Source organism: Sarcophilus harrisii, chromosome 2 (genome assembly GCF_902635505.1).
Source record: "Sarcophilus harrisii chromosome 2, mSarHar1.11, whole genome shotgun sequence".
Classification (NCBI taxonomy): domain Eukaryota; kingdom Metazoa; phylum Chordata; class Mammalia; order Dasyuromorphia; family Dasyuridae; genus Sarcophilus; species Sarcophilus harrisii.
This window is the reverse complement of record NC_045427.1, coordinates 352,955,075-352,970,264: the sequence shown is the minus strand read 5'-3', so window position 1 is coordinate 352,970,264 and position 15,190 is coordinate 352,955,075. Positions and strand designations below refer to the sequence as shown.

Genomic DNA, 15,190 nt, shown 5'->3' with positions numbered 1-15,190 from the left:
TGAAATAGAGTGGGACAAGTTCCTCAGTGGAAAAGGAGTACCCCATGAGGTTGGGATATGCCCTTAGGTAGCAGGCTAAATCCTGAAAGGGACTGAGAACCCTGAAAGAGCTGTAAGGAGAAGTGGGGTTGGGAAGCATAGCAGAGTTAGGAGAGATACTGCATAGCATGGGGGAAGGAGAAGGGGAAAGATAGCCCAAGACAGTCCATGGTGGACTGACCTAAAGGAAGGCAGCTATCGTGGGGTGGCCCATAAGTAGATTTTATAGGGACAATTTCACCTTAAGGACATGATTAGAATTTCTGACAGGGTATGGCAAGGTGAGACCACTGGAGAGCACTACAGAAGGTTGGTCTTGGGGATTTGACATAACTTGGATTTCAGACTGAATGATCTCCCCAGAAAGTGGGACTATGGAGCTAAATGGCTCTCTATCAGTACCTTTTCCTTCAGGGATTAATTTTTATCAATTCCTCTGCTAACCATATATAACACTGAAGACCTCATCAAAAAGATTATTAGATTACTTTGCTAGTCTAGACTGTGCTATCCATAATGACTCAGAATGGCATTTAAGACCCTGCAAAGCAATGCCAGCAGGACAGACACAATCTCTGATCCATCCTACCAAGATAGACAGATATGTTTTGAGTATAATGGATAGAATTTCTGCTGTCTAACAACAAGCCTCTTTAAGTAGGGAGAAACTCATTATCATTGTAGTACTGACCACCAAAGAATTGATTTTTCAATCAGGAAAATCTCTGCTAAAGTGGAAAGGATTGAAATCTGTGTTAATCAAGGTAATGTCCAAAAGGGAGAAGAGAGGAAAGTTTTGAAGGGAATGAGGGATGGGAGGTAATTGGGGTTGACTTGCCTAGGATGACATAGTTTAGGGCTGGATTGAACCCAGGTTCTCTTTACTTCAGTAAGTGCACTATGTACCTAGCAGCACCAATGTGAAAGTATTTTAGAGTGCCCTAGGTTGGAATGGCAGCTATGACCATCTTGACCAGTGCGATGTTGGGTGAGTCCCTTCTTTTTCTGTGATTCATTTCCTTCTCTGTAAAAGGAAGCAGTTAGACTAGGTGGTTCATTATTATAATTATCATTTTTTCATTCTCAGATTTCATAATAGTAATAATAATAATAGCATATAAATACTGTAGAGTTTTAAGTTTTGTTAAACTCTTTACAATTCTCTCAGTTGATCCTCACAACAGCCCTGGGAGATAGATGTTATTACTATCCCCATTTTATAGCTGAAGAAACTGAGACAGAAATGAAGTTTCTTTTCCAGAGTCACATAATTAGTAAACATCTGAAGTTGGATCTGAACTCACATCTTCCTGACTCCAGTTTTATTAAAGTTCAAATCTATCTATCTAGGACAAATCATTAAATTGCTATTCTTGTATATTTAAAATTCTACAGGCTATAACAATGGTAACTCAATTAAGAAGATAATATAAAAATATTCTCATATTTTAATGAACTCAGATATTATTATTATTTCTTTAATGTCTTATTGTGACATAAAGGTGTCTTTGACTATTCCAGTAAAGGTCAAATTTTGTTATAATACCAACAGGTAAATTAACATTTCCTAGACAGTCTTAAAACTTGTTATAAACATCCTCTAAACTGCCCCCCCCATTATTACTTGTACTACCATCATTGTCTAAATCAAAGAAACTGGATTTTTTTAAACATAATTATCTTATTACAGGGATTAGGTAGGGACCATTAGAAAATCCACATAAAATATTTTAGCCCTCCCTTAGTACCAGAGAAGTCTGATTTTTTTTTCTTTTTCTTTCATGGGGTGTTTATAATACCTTATGTAAAATTTGGATTGATATTATATAATACTATACACATATTTTATGCAATTCTAAGTTTCCAAACTTTTTCTGTATCGTCTGTTGGCCTTCAAGTTTCACCTGCAGCTCCCACAAAAATCCCCCCAAAAATCCCATTCTTACACCAACCTGAGATATATCAAAGGCATGATAGAGAAAGTTGAGACATGGAAAAGAAAACTATTTCTCTTTGTTGGTTGAATTTCCTTTGTTGTGAGACCTGTATCCAGCACTTCTGGTGTCCTGCTGGCCAGTGTGACTATCCTCCTCCAATGAAATGGAGAAGACACAAACCCCAATAAAATTTTTACATGACCCCAGATATATAGGTATATAAAATAAACACACAAATCAAACATTTATTGATAATAAATCCTAATTCCACAATCCCCATATCCAATTATAAGAACTTATACATGGTTTAAGAAGCTAGGCACTATATCAAACAAGTATTTATTAAACACCTACTATGTGTCAAGCACTGTGCTGGGTGCTGCAAATATGAAGTAAAAAATAAAACAATCCCTGACTTCCAGGTGAGGAATTGCAGGGGGTAGGTGTGGGGGAAGAAGGGCAATATGTGCTAAGATAAGTACATAATATGAAAGACAAATGCACAATAATTTTGAAAGCAACACTAACAATTGAGGAATTAGGGGGAAAAAAAACTTTTATAGGACATGGAAAAATAGGAGAGATTCTAGACATGGAAGACAGACAGCCTGTGTAAGGAATGTGAAAACCAGCAAGATCAATTTGGCTGGACTGTAGAGTACTAAGGGGGAGTAATGTGTAATTAGCCTGGAAAAATTGGTTGGAACAAGCAGTCTTATTCTCTCTGAGTCTTTCTTCTCTAGGCTAAATCTCTAAGTGAATCATTTAACAACCATGAAATGTTTCTTATTTCATTTTATTGGGCTCTTTTTTTTAGCTTTTCTATGTGATTTAGGGGGCACTAAATACTATCCCACAATTCATCTACACACACACACACACACACACACACACTGGTTTATGAAGCAGCCCAGAGTCTATCCTTTTCTCAGAGAGGTTTTGGCAATGTTTAAAATGCAGATTCCAAGGAACAAAGAGCCTGGGGTGAACCTTCCACTGAGGGCAGGATTTGGGAGAAAAGCTTTGCTTAAGAGTAAGTTAGAAAGCAGAGAGAGAAAGCACTCCTAAAGGAGCAGGGGATGGAAGGGAATCTCATAGAGATGAGGGGAAAGGGCTCTCAAAGAGATGGGGAGAAAGCTCAGGATGGTAAGATTGGTCATGGAAGGCTCACTTGGCCAAACTCACATGTGTGCTGCTCCACTACAGCAGACTGTCTCTGCGTAAGACTTTGTGGCTATCAAGATGTCAAAGATGAAGTTGAATGAATGAAGTCTGTCTCTGAGGGTTTCTTCAAAAATTATGAAGAACTCACACAAATTGAGTACTTACATGGGGGTCAGAAGAAATAATACAAGGATATTCTCAAGGTGTCTCTGAAAAACTATGGTATGGGACCACACAGCATGGCATGTTTTCATCAAAGAAGGTGCTGGGCTCTGTAATGTGACAAATGAAAAACCCCAGAGAGAATTTCTAGGTATTTAACAATTTATTGGTTAGTCTAGCTAATAATCAATAAATTAATGGTCAGTGATTTCTCTTAGTAACCAAAGATGAAACCACAGAGAGACTTAAAAGCTTTAATATACTTTTGGAAAAGGGGATGCCCCTGACAGGTAAAAATCAACCCCTGATGGTTGGATATTTAGTGAGGAAGAGGGTTAAGAGTCTTTAGCTTCTCCTGCTGAGAATTTGGTTTGATCATGAGACTCAGCCTCCTCCAGCAATCTGAACAAGTGAATCCACCTCCACCCAGACCATTCTGAAGGTGGTATTCACCTTTATGAGCTGGGTATCTCTAAAGTTTAATGGGGAATTTCAAGGACCTGTTCTCCTAAGAGAAAGAATTCTCTCAGACTATATTCTGTTTATACTTTCCTCTGTCCTGGTTAATCAGGGTCTAGTCCAAGATTGAGGAACATATTCCTTGATAATTAGAGATAGTCTCATCAATTAGCCATGGCCTTCTGAGGCTGACTTAATTAACCTTCTACAGGGGATGTGCCCTAAATGAATAAAGAAAAAGACTGCATCCTAATCAATAATTGATTATTAACATAATAACAAAATAAAAACTTTTCTCAATGAGCAAAGCAGAATTGCAGCAGCACAAAAGAAACATGAGACATCTCTACAGATATCTCTATCCCAAATGTTCTAACATACTATTTGCATATAACCTGTGGTAGAGCCTTCTGGGATTTTATTGGACTGATCAGTCATAGTCAGACTTGTGATGTCATTGGTCCTTTTCAAATACAAAGGACATACAAGAACTTAACACACACATTCTACTGTTATTGTATGTGTAACATTTAAATATTTGACCAGTGAGGAATCCCTCTTAAGAATTTTCTCTCTTGATTATCTAGAGCTTAGAACTGAGAGTTCCCTCAGCTGAGAGGTCAGTATTTCCCACAGGCTTGATATGAACTGGCTCAGAAAATAGGCAAAGTACATTTGAAATGACCTGTTGAATATTGCCAGAGCTTCACAGAATACAGTCATTTCATCTTTTTTACTTTCAATTTTATTAATCTCTCCTTTTATTTTTAGAATTTCAAGTTTAGTCTTTGATTGGGGGGTTTTAGTTTTCTCTTTCTCTAGCTTTTTCAGTTGCAAGCCTAATTCATTGATTTACTCTTTCTCTATTTTATGCAAGTAGGCCTTTAAAGATATAAAATTTCCCTTTATTACTGCTTTGGCTGCATCCCACACATTTTGGTATGTTGTATCATTGTTGTCATTCTCTTGAGTAAAATTATTAATTGTGTCTATGATTTGCTGTTTCACCTATTCATTCTTTAGGATGAGATTATTTACTATTTTTAGTCTCCTCAGGGGTTGAAATCTGCTCTCTTTCAGTATAGAAGCTGTCTATAGTTAGAGTCCTCTTTGCCTTTTTACTCATTTTAACAGAAAAAAAAACAAAAAACAAACAAACAAACAAACAAAAAACGCTGCTATTTGCTTATGGGGTAATGGGGTATTTCCAGGCTGCTTCTACAAACAACAGAAAGTGGCAGTGAAGCAGCAGTGGGATTATAGTCTTTACCCCTGTGTTTATAGCTTCTCTCCTGATCTACTGGCTTGCTGCCAGAGCAGAGTAGCCGACACTGTGGTAGAGCTCTCCTCGCAGATTTTCCGCTGATAGAGACCACCCTCCACCCCCCTCCAGTCTGCTCAGTGTGAGCTGTTTTCCGTGCTCTCACTGCCTATCTGCCTGAGTCTGTGCCTGACCTAGCCCCGTTTCATTCCTGCATGTGAGCAAAAACAGACCTTTTCTGGTGAATTTCGAGATTATCTTCTGTTGGTAATGTGTTGTATGCCCAGTATTCATGGGGTTTGACAACCAAGCCCTAATTCCGAGGCTGAGTTTCATAAAGATAGTTTGAGGGCAAAAAAAGCTCAGAAAGACACATATGTCCTCTCCACCATCTTGGCTCTCCTCCCTCCCCCCCAATCATTTAATCTTAACAAGCATTTATTAAAAGCTTACTAGAAAGACCAAAAAACACAGTCACTGTCCTCAAGATCACATTCTAATGAGAGAAACAAATATAAAAATAACTAGGTACATACAAGATATAGGGAGGACATGGAAAGTAGTATGAAAGAGGAAAATGAGAAGAACTCAGTTTCTCAACAATCCACAGAAGCTAATTGGTTGGGCCACTAACCAGCCTAACCAGCTGGTGCAATGCCTGGTCTTCAGATACAATCAATCCGAAGTGGGTACCTCCATAATCAGGTAGTCCGAAGTCTGGCAAGCCCACAAAGGAATTCTATCTGAGCATTCTCTGAGAAACATTGGCTCCTCAGCCCATAGCCACCCCTTCCAGATCTACATATATGAGCTTATAATCCTGTAACCTTATTGTGTCTTGTGGCATTTCTATAGTTTTTCAATACCTTGTGAGAAATCTATGACTTTTCAGTGAAACCTGGAATTACATTAATATTGTTTTCAATGTTCTTAATAAATGCTTTGGGATTTGAAAACTATTATGCATCTTCCCCTTGCTGTACCTCAGTTCCTCTTGTTTCTAAAATGAAAGAATTACAGTAAATGATCCCCAAGGTCCATTCCAAATATAATCTATATTTCAAGATCTCTCAGCTCTGATGTTCTGAGTTTTTTTTATTCTGTTTATAGTTCTATGATTCTATGTTATTGCCTAGCTTTTACATCTGTGGAAGGCCAACACTTAATCTGAACATGGTGCCTCTGGAAAACACTAATAAAACTCTCATCAAGTGTTCATCATAGGTTGAGACTTTTAAGGCAGTATTTAGGGGGAAATACATATCTTTAAATGCTGACATTTTTGATAAAGGAGAAAATGAGCCAATCAAAAATTAGGCATGCAACTAAAAAAGAAAACCTAGAAAATCAACAAATTTAAAACTCCTAATTAATACCAAAATACAAATCCTAACAGAGCAGAAATTAATTAAGAAAAGTGAAAGAGGGCAGCTATGTAGTGCAGTGGATAGAGCACCATCCCTGAAGTTAGGAGGATCTGAGTTCAAATCTGCTCTCAGACACTTAACACTTCCTGGCTGTGTAACTCTGGGCAAGTCACTTAACCCCAATTGCCTCAGCAAAAAAAATGAGTAAATAGGTTTGTTTGTTTTTTTTTTTTTAAAGAAAACTGAAGAGAAAAAAAGTTGAATTAAAAAATAAAGTTAGAATTTGAGGGAAAAACTAGAAAAAAAGCAAAAAACATAGACCATTGGAAAATTTGATTTTAATAAAGAAAAAAGAAAACCAAATTACTAGTATGAAAAAGTAAATTCACAGCCAATTAAAAGGAAATAAAAATCATTATTAGAAGCTATTATATCCAACTTATATGTCAATAAAAGTAAAGATCTAAAAGAAATGAATGAATATTTACAAAAATATAAATTGCCCAGATTAACAGAATAATAAATAAAATGTCTAATTAACCTTATCTTAGAGAAAGAAACTGAATAAACCATAAATGTGATTCCTAAGGGAGAAAAAAGTCAAGGACCAGATGGAGTTACAAATGAATTCTGTCACAGCACAATTAATTCTAATATTACATAAGTTGTTTTGGGAGAAAAAAAACAGGCAAAGAAAGAATTCTACTACATAATTTCTATGACACAAATATATTCTTTACTGTCCCTAAATCATATGGAGTAAAACAGACAAAGAAATCTATAGATCAATGTCCTTAATGAATAAAATAAGCATATTCAATATATAATAAAGATTATACAATGAACAGATTGGATTTGTAACAGGAATGCAAGGATGCTTCAATAATAGGAAAAGCATAAATATAATTGATCAATAGGAATAACAAAAACAAAAATCGTATGTTTATTTCTATTGTATATCTATTTTATAGGTGTAGCAACAGCTCTGACAAAATACAACACATTCCTGTTTTTTTTAAAACAGGATTTAAAAAAATTTTTTTTTTAAATCAGGGAACACTGAAATAAATGAAGCTTTCCTTAAAAGTATTGGTTTCTATCTAAGAGCAATATCTAACCAAGAGAAAGTATTATCTGGAATGAAGATAAGCTAGAAGTCTTTCCAATAAGATCAGGAGTAGAGCAAAGATATCCATTATCCCAATTACTATTCAATACTGTACTACAAATGTTATCTATACCAATAAGAGAAGAAAAAGTAATTGAAAAAATAAGATTGGCAATGAGGAAAGTAAACAATCACTTTTTCCAAATAAATTGGTTTACTTAAAGATCTTGAGAGAGAACTAAAAAACTAATTGAAACAATAACTTCCACAAAGTTTCAGAATGTAAATTAAACCTACACAAATCATCAACATTTCTACAAATTCCCAATAAAACCCAGCAGGAAGAAAGAAAGAGAAAATTCATTTAAAATAACTACAGATCATTTAAAATGCTTGAAACTCTACCTGCTAAAATACACACAGGAATGGTATGAAAACAATTACAAAACATTTCATACAAATAAACACAAATCTAAATAATTGTAGAAACATTAATTGCTCATGGGTATGCTGACCTAAATTAAAATACTAGCTATGTTCATGTATTTATTCAGTGTCAGATCAATCAAACAGCCAAAGAATTACTTTATAGAGTTTTTTTTTAATAACAAAAATTCATCTGGAGAAATAAAAAATGAAAGCTATCAAGAGAATTCATTTTTAAATGGGAAGGAAGAAGACCTAGCATCAACAGATCTCAAACAATTAGGTACAAGGTAAGAAATGAGAACAGATTAGACTTACAATATACAGAAACAAATGAGCACAGTAGTCTACTGTTTTATAAAATCAAAGATTTTGCTCATTGGAGCAAGAGCCTACTATTTAACAAAAACAAGGAAAGTTAGAAAGCAATCTGACAGAAATTAGGTATAAGCCAACATCTGGTATATATCAAAATTAGCTCAAAATGAGTACAGGGTGTAAATATAAAGAGTGATATCATAAGCAAATTGACAGAATAAGGAAGAAATTGCCTGTCAGATTTATGGACAGGAAGAGTTCATGACAAACAAGAGGTAAAGAGGTGAAATTGAAAATTTTGGTTACATAAATTTCACAAATAAAATCAATGCATCAAAAAATAGAATAAGAGCAGGAAACTAGAGGAAAGAATCTTTCTCTTATTTTTAAAATATATACGGAACTCAGTTAAATCTATAAGAATAAGAGCTATTCCCCAATTGATAGTCAAAGGATTCGAATAGGCAGCATTCAAAGTAAGAAATCAAAGTCATCAATAACCACATTTCAAAAATGCATTCACTAAAAATTACTGAAATCCAAATTAAAACCATTCTGAAGTACCACCTCACTTCCATCAGATGGACTAAAATTACAAAAAATACAAATATGAGAGGGAACAGAGCCAAGATAGTAGAGGAAAGGCAGGAACTTGCCCAACCTCTCCCACCCACTCCAAATTCCTATGAATAATGACTCTAAACAAATTTTAGAGCATCATAACACCCAAAAATATGGAGTAGAACATTTTCCAGCAGAAGACAACTTAGAAACTTAGAAACTCAGCAGAGGTCTATGACATCAGTGTGGGAGTCCAGATTTCTGGTGTAGGCTGCGCCAGTGCAGCCCCAGCCCAGCCCCAGCTCTGGATCCAGTCCCAGCCAGAAATCTGCATCAATTCTGGTAGCTTCCAGATCTCCCAGCTCAGACATACCAAAGCCAACTGGGAAGGTCAGCAGAAAAGGTCTGTGGGAATCAGGATGGGAGCTAGCACAGATTCCCCACACAGGCTGTGCCAGCATAGCCTCCTCCCAGCCTTCCCCACCGGGTCCCCAGCATCAATAAGGCAAGACCTCTGAATCAGCAGCAGTGCTAGAGACTTCTGGGCCTCTTGGCCCAGGAACACCAGGAAGAATTCAGGTCAGTGGAAAAGGTCTCTGCAACAGAGTGGGAGCCCCTAATGCATCCCAGTGCAGGCTGCTTCAGTGTACTTTCAATCATCAGCCTCCCCCCCACTCCTACCCCTCCCTCTCCATCACACCAGATCTTACAGTTACAATGGGGTGGGGACATTCCTAACAATTCCAGAATAGAAAAGAAGTTTCTTTTGTGGCCAATTTCCTAAAAGGCCTTAAAACAGCTCCACAATTCCTGAAGTTTGGGACAGTGCACCCTCCACACTGGAAATAGAGCCCTACTTTAAAATAGAGTTTAAAAATGAGCAATAGGTTAGGAAAATGAGCAGGCATCCAAAAAAATGTACTTTTCCAACAATGAAATACCCTCTATAAAACCTAGCACTAGGTTCCTCTTTTCCTTCACAGATCATCTCTCTTCATCCAGAAGAATATTCATCAGTGGAAAACCCCTCTCAATACCAAACAAGACCTTCTTCTTTCTCTTCAATCCTCCCTTTCTTCTCCTCATCCTCTATCCCTACTCAATAAACTCTTATGACTCCAAATAACTTCCAAAATAAAACATACACTTCTGTTGAAATTTAGGGTTTTTCACAACCTAGCCCTTTTCTACCCTTTTAGTCTTCTTATATATTCTTTCTGTTTCTCAAAAATATAAGCTTATTACAACTTTTCTTTCTTTCTTTCTTTCTTGCTTTCTATCAACTGTATGGTGGATCAGTTACTCCCTTTCAGCTAGCTGCAACCCTCTGGGCTTGAGAGACGTTTGCCTTTGTTCTAAATATTTGTTTTCTTTCTTAAGCCATTAATTTCTATAAACTATTAATTACCAAAAATGCTAAAGTATTGGTGAAAAGAGAATTCTTTGTTTCAGAGAGATGAAATATTTGGGAGCTTGAAGCTCAGTTAAAACTGCTAGGGGAAAAGGAGATTGGTACTATACTGTTTAAACCCAACAATCATTTTAGAATCTGGATATTCCTTAATTTGATCACAAAGTTGTAAGAAATTCATTCTGTGATAAGAACAAACTCTAGGCAATTTTCACTTCCCCTGTTTTGCTAGTGTTGACTATTTGCCATGATGAACTTTGAAAATGAAGTTATTCCCACGTGAAGATAGGAAAAGTAGTATGAACCTGCTAGGGAATCAGTTGCTAGGGAAGTTTTGTCTATATCAACCAAGGGAGAGCAAATTGTTCAGATATGTTCAATAAGTTCTATGATTTAGGCAGTAATTGGCAGTTTAGACTGCCTAGCTCCCCAGTAAAATTGTGGTCGATGGAGCCATTTGACCAAAGGAGAGTTAGAATAAAAATGCTTCGGGAATAGGAATATGGTAGAGGAAGAAATGGAGGTATAAAAGGAAGGATAATGGTATTAGGCCTTGGGCAATCCACTTTTCATCCCTGGGTTCAGTTTCTTCACCTGTGAAATAAAAAGGTTATTCTAGGTGACCCCAAAATTCCCTTCCAACTTTGTGTCTATGATCCTATGTTTAGAAATATGAAATTCTGTTTTTTTTCTCACCATTATGTGGGGATAATAATTTAGAGTAGTAGTAGGAAAAAAGCATCAGATTTGGACAAAAACTTTGCTGGAATACTTAGCATCTGCATGATCTTGGGGAAGTTACATTACCACTTTCTTTACCTATTAAATGAGAGGCTTACCTAGATGATCTTTGAGTTCTAAATCCTAAGCCTCTATAAATCTCTGCCCTTCCTCCCTTATAAAGCTATTGCAGGGATTAAAAGTAATGATGAATGGGAATGTGTTGTGTCATCTGCAAAGGATTATACAAACACATGCTATTATAATGACAAATTGTACATAATTATTAATTGATGTAATTATTCATATTATTATTAAACACTATTATGATATACTCTACTAACCAGTTCACTTCCTTATATCATATCACCTTTGCAACAATAGAATAGAATATTTCCAAGGTTTTCTTCCTCTTTTTAGCAGAAGTTGGCTCAAATTGTACTCTAAAAGGGGAATTTTAAGAAGCCATCAGATAATCTGGATTCAAAACAGGAATATGGGATTGTTATAAGGATTTCTCAGGCTTGGTGAAATCAGGCATAAAAATGTAAATTCACAGCACCAGCCCTCAAGTCAGAAGGACCGAGTTCAAATGTGGCCTCAGATACTTAACACTTCCTAGCTGTGTGACCCTGGGCAAGTTACTTAATTCCAATTGCTTCAGCAAGGGAAAAAACCACACACACACACACACACATACACACACACACACACACACACACACAAATAAAATTGATAGAATGGAAGGGGGGGATTTTAATATGAAGTAAATGAATTTTAAAAAGCAGAATCTGTGACTATACATTCTTAACAAAGAAAATCAAGTATTCAAAAAATAAATAGGGATAAACAAGAAAATTACATTGTGCTAAATTACATTGTGAACTATGGGTAACAAAATAATATTGTAATAAATCTATATCCTCCAAATGCCTTAGCATCCAAATTCACAAAGGAAACATCTGAACCTCAAGATAACAGCCAGTAACACAATGGTGACAGAAGACTTCCATATCCCTCTCTCAATTTTGGTTAAGTTTAACAGAAAGATAACTAAAAGTAAAAATTCAAAACTGAATGAATTTCTAGAGAAACATATATACATATAATGTATATATATTTTTGAATGTGTGTGTACATATATATATATGTACACATACATACACACACATACTTTGGCTCAGTCAGTCTACTTTACTGAGAAAATTAATATAGAAGCTAGATGGTGCTGTGAATAGAGATCTAGTCTAGAGTTAGGAAGCCTTCAAATCTGGCCTCAGATATTTACTAAGAAAGTCACTTAACCCTGTTTGCCTCAGTTCCTTATTTAGAAAACGTGCTGGATAAAATAAAATGGCAAACCACTTAAACATATTTGCCAAGAAAACCTCAAATGGGATCACAAAGAGCTGGGCATGAAAGGATTGAACAATAAAATTCATGAGGTACTAACTCAAAATGTTTAAGCTATAGAATTTTTAAATACCCACCTTGTAACAGAAATAATAAAGAATCAGTGGTTTGGTACTGAAGGGAAAACTACTATTTGGAAAAACAGAAAGAAGTTGATGGCATTGTTAGATTAAAGGAAAAGAGAAGAAACTTATATTTTGAATTTCAGTTAGACAGGTGTAGAGAACAATTTAAGGTGAGAGAATGGAGTAAAGGGAATAATTCCTAAATAATGCTTCTTTAGGGAACCGAAAGATGAGGAACTTAAGAATTGCTTCTGTCAACAAAAGTAGATTTCTAAAACCTGCATTTTGGTGATTATGTGTTTATGTGTGTATATATGTATTCAGAATCTAGTACTGAACAGATAGTAGTAAAAATAAGCTGAATTATACCTTGTGCTGGTAAAAATCAAATAATATAACAACGTATGATAAAGCTAACAGATTTTTAAATTTTAACTTTAACAGTAAATGGAATGAACTTATAAAAAAGAAGGGTAGTGAAATTGTTTAAAACACAGAATTCAATAATATATTCCACACAAGAAACACAGACACATACCAATTTAAAGTGGAAAGTAAGAATAAAGCATTTTCTGCTTTAACTAAACAAAAAAAATCAAGATTTTTAATCATGATTTTGATTAAGCACAAGATAAGAGCAAAATCAAGAGAGAAAAGATGAAAATATGCCATACCTAGTTCTTCCCTGAACAATAAAATAATATGTGACTATATAAAATTATGAAGGATCTGTGATTTTGACAGTCTGGCAAATTCCTGAAAACTCCCTCCACCAATTCAGATCAAAACTCATCTATGACTTAATAGATATTCCCTCGAGATTTCTCTGAGGTTGTTGTTATTGTAATTTCAGTCATGTCCAATTGTTAATGACTACATTTAGGGTTTTCTTGGCAAAGACACTGGAGCTGTTTCCCATTTTCTTCTCTAGTTCATTTTAAAGATGAATAATTGAGGCAAATAGGGTTTACCCCATTTACCCAGGGGCACAAAATTAATGTCTGAGATCATATATGATGAACTCCAGTCCATCTGACCCCATGGACAGTGTTCTATTCACTGCACCACCTAGCTGTCCCCGATGACAGAATTTCAAGTCCAGTATTCTATCTATAATGCCATGCTCTCTTTAATATAATTTTTTAATCTTTACATATTGGCCATTCATCTGCAACATGCAAATTAATAGTTCCTAACACTTGGTACTTTCCAGAGTTTTACAACCATAAAAGGTGTTATTATAATCATTTTGATAAAGAGGTCCTAAGGGAGAGAGAAGCAGTATCTCATCCAGCATACGTCTACCCCTATATTACAACCCAGTTTGACTAACCAAAGATAGAAAAAAGACTGGCCTCCAAAGATAGAATTCACTCAAGCTATAGTGAAATTTTTTATTTTAACTAACTGTTATTGTTAACCAGATGCTAAATTCTTGTTTTCCTTTGCTGAAGGACAAATAATAATAACAATATAATACTTTAAAGTTTATAAAGCACTTTACCAATAATACTATGTCATTTGATTGAAAGTATTGTCAGCATTTTCTAAACACAGTACCCTTTAATTATATTTCCCTGGGATAGAATTGTAGTTTCTCCATCCTAGCTATAGCTCCATTTGTTGCTGTTTGTTTTGATAAAGCAAATTGGGGGGGGTTGTTTGCTTTATTTTGATTTTTTTTGCTGAGGCAATTGGGGTTGTGACTTGTCTAGCATTTCACAGTTAGGAAGTGTTAAGTGTCTGAGGTCAGATCTGCACTCAGGTCCTTCTGACTTCAAGGCTGGTGCTTTATCTAAAGCAAACTTTGTAAGAAAAAAGAAACAGAACATTTTTTATCCCTTCTACTGTGGCTGCTCTTGGGGCTACAATGGTGTCTCATGGCCATGGGACTCAACAAGGGTCACAAAGTTACCAAAAACATTTCAAAACCATAACACTGTCACCACAATGGGTGCTTAACCAAAACACCAAGTTTTTGAGAAAGATGATACAAGAAGTGTGTGGGTTTGGCCCCTGTGACAGGCGAGTTATGGAATTGTTAAAGATTTTCAGTGATAAGTGAGCTCTTATCATCAAAATAAAGGGTGGAAGCTCATATCTGGACCAAGAGGAAGAAAGAGGAGTTCAGCAACATCCTAGATGCCATGAGGAAGACAGCTGCCAAGAAGGACTAAACTGGACCCTGTATACTTTTCCCACTTATCCAATAAAGATTTGACAATTTTTAAAAAAGAGAAGAAGAAGAAAAGGAAAAAAAATTTATCAGGACATGAAAGAATAGATATCTACTTTAGTGAATGTAGGACTCAAACCAAATTATAAATCCTTGAAATATTTACAGCAGGATGAAAATGACATTGATTATAATCATAATGATTAATATTTATATAGTAATGCACAGTTTACCAAGTATCTTCTCTCCCATCACACTGACTTATAAAGTCATGTAATCTCTGAAGTTTAGCTTCCTCATCTGTGAAATGGAGATAAATAAACAATCGACAAGAATTTAAGTGTATATACCATATGCTAGGCCCTGGGGATAAAAAGCAATAAATCCCTGTATTCAAGTATATTCTATAGGATACAAATGTATTTGTAATAGTTGTCAATAGATTATTGAAGACAAACACTTTATAAACCTTAAGGCAATATGAAAATGATGAATTATTCCTCCTCTTAAGTTATAATGACATGGTATAAATGATATTGTGTACAAGTCCCCAAGAGAGACCTGAGTCACTAGGCCCTGTTATGCACAGACCTGAAACTCTAG

At 35.5% G+C, this 15,190-nt stretch overlaps 1 pseudogene; it reads left to right on the top strand.

The window, feature by feature from the left end:
- Nucleotides 1-990: 990 nt before the first annotated feature.
- On the top strand, nt 991-14,588 carry LOC100919554 (annotated as a pseudogene).
- The last annotated feature ends 602 nt before the right edge of the window (nt 14,589-15,190 follow it).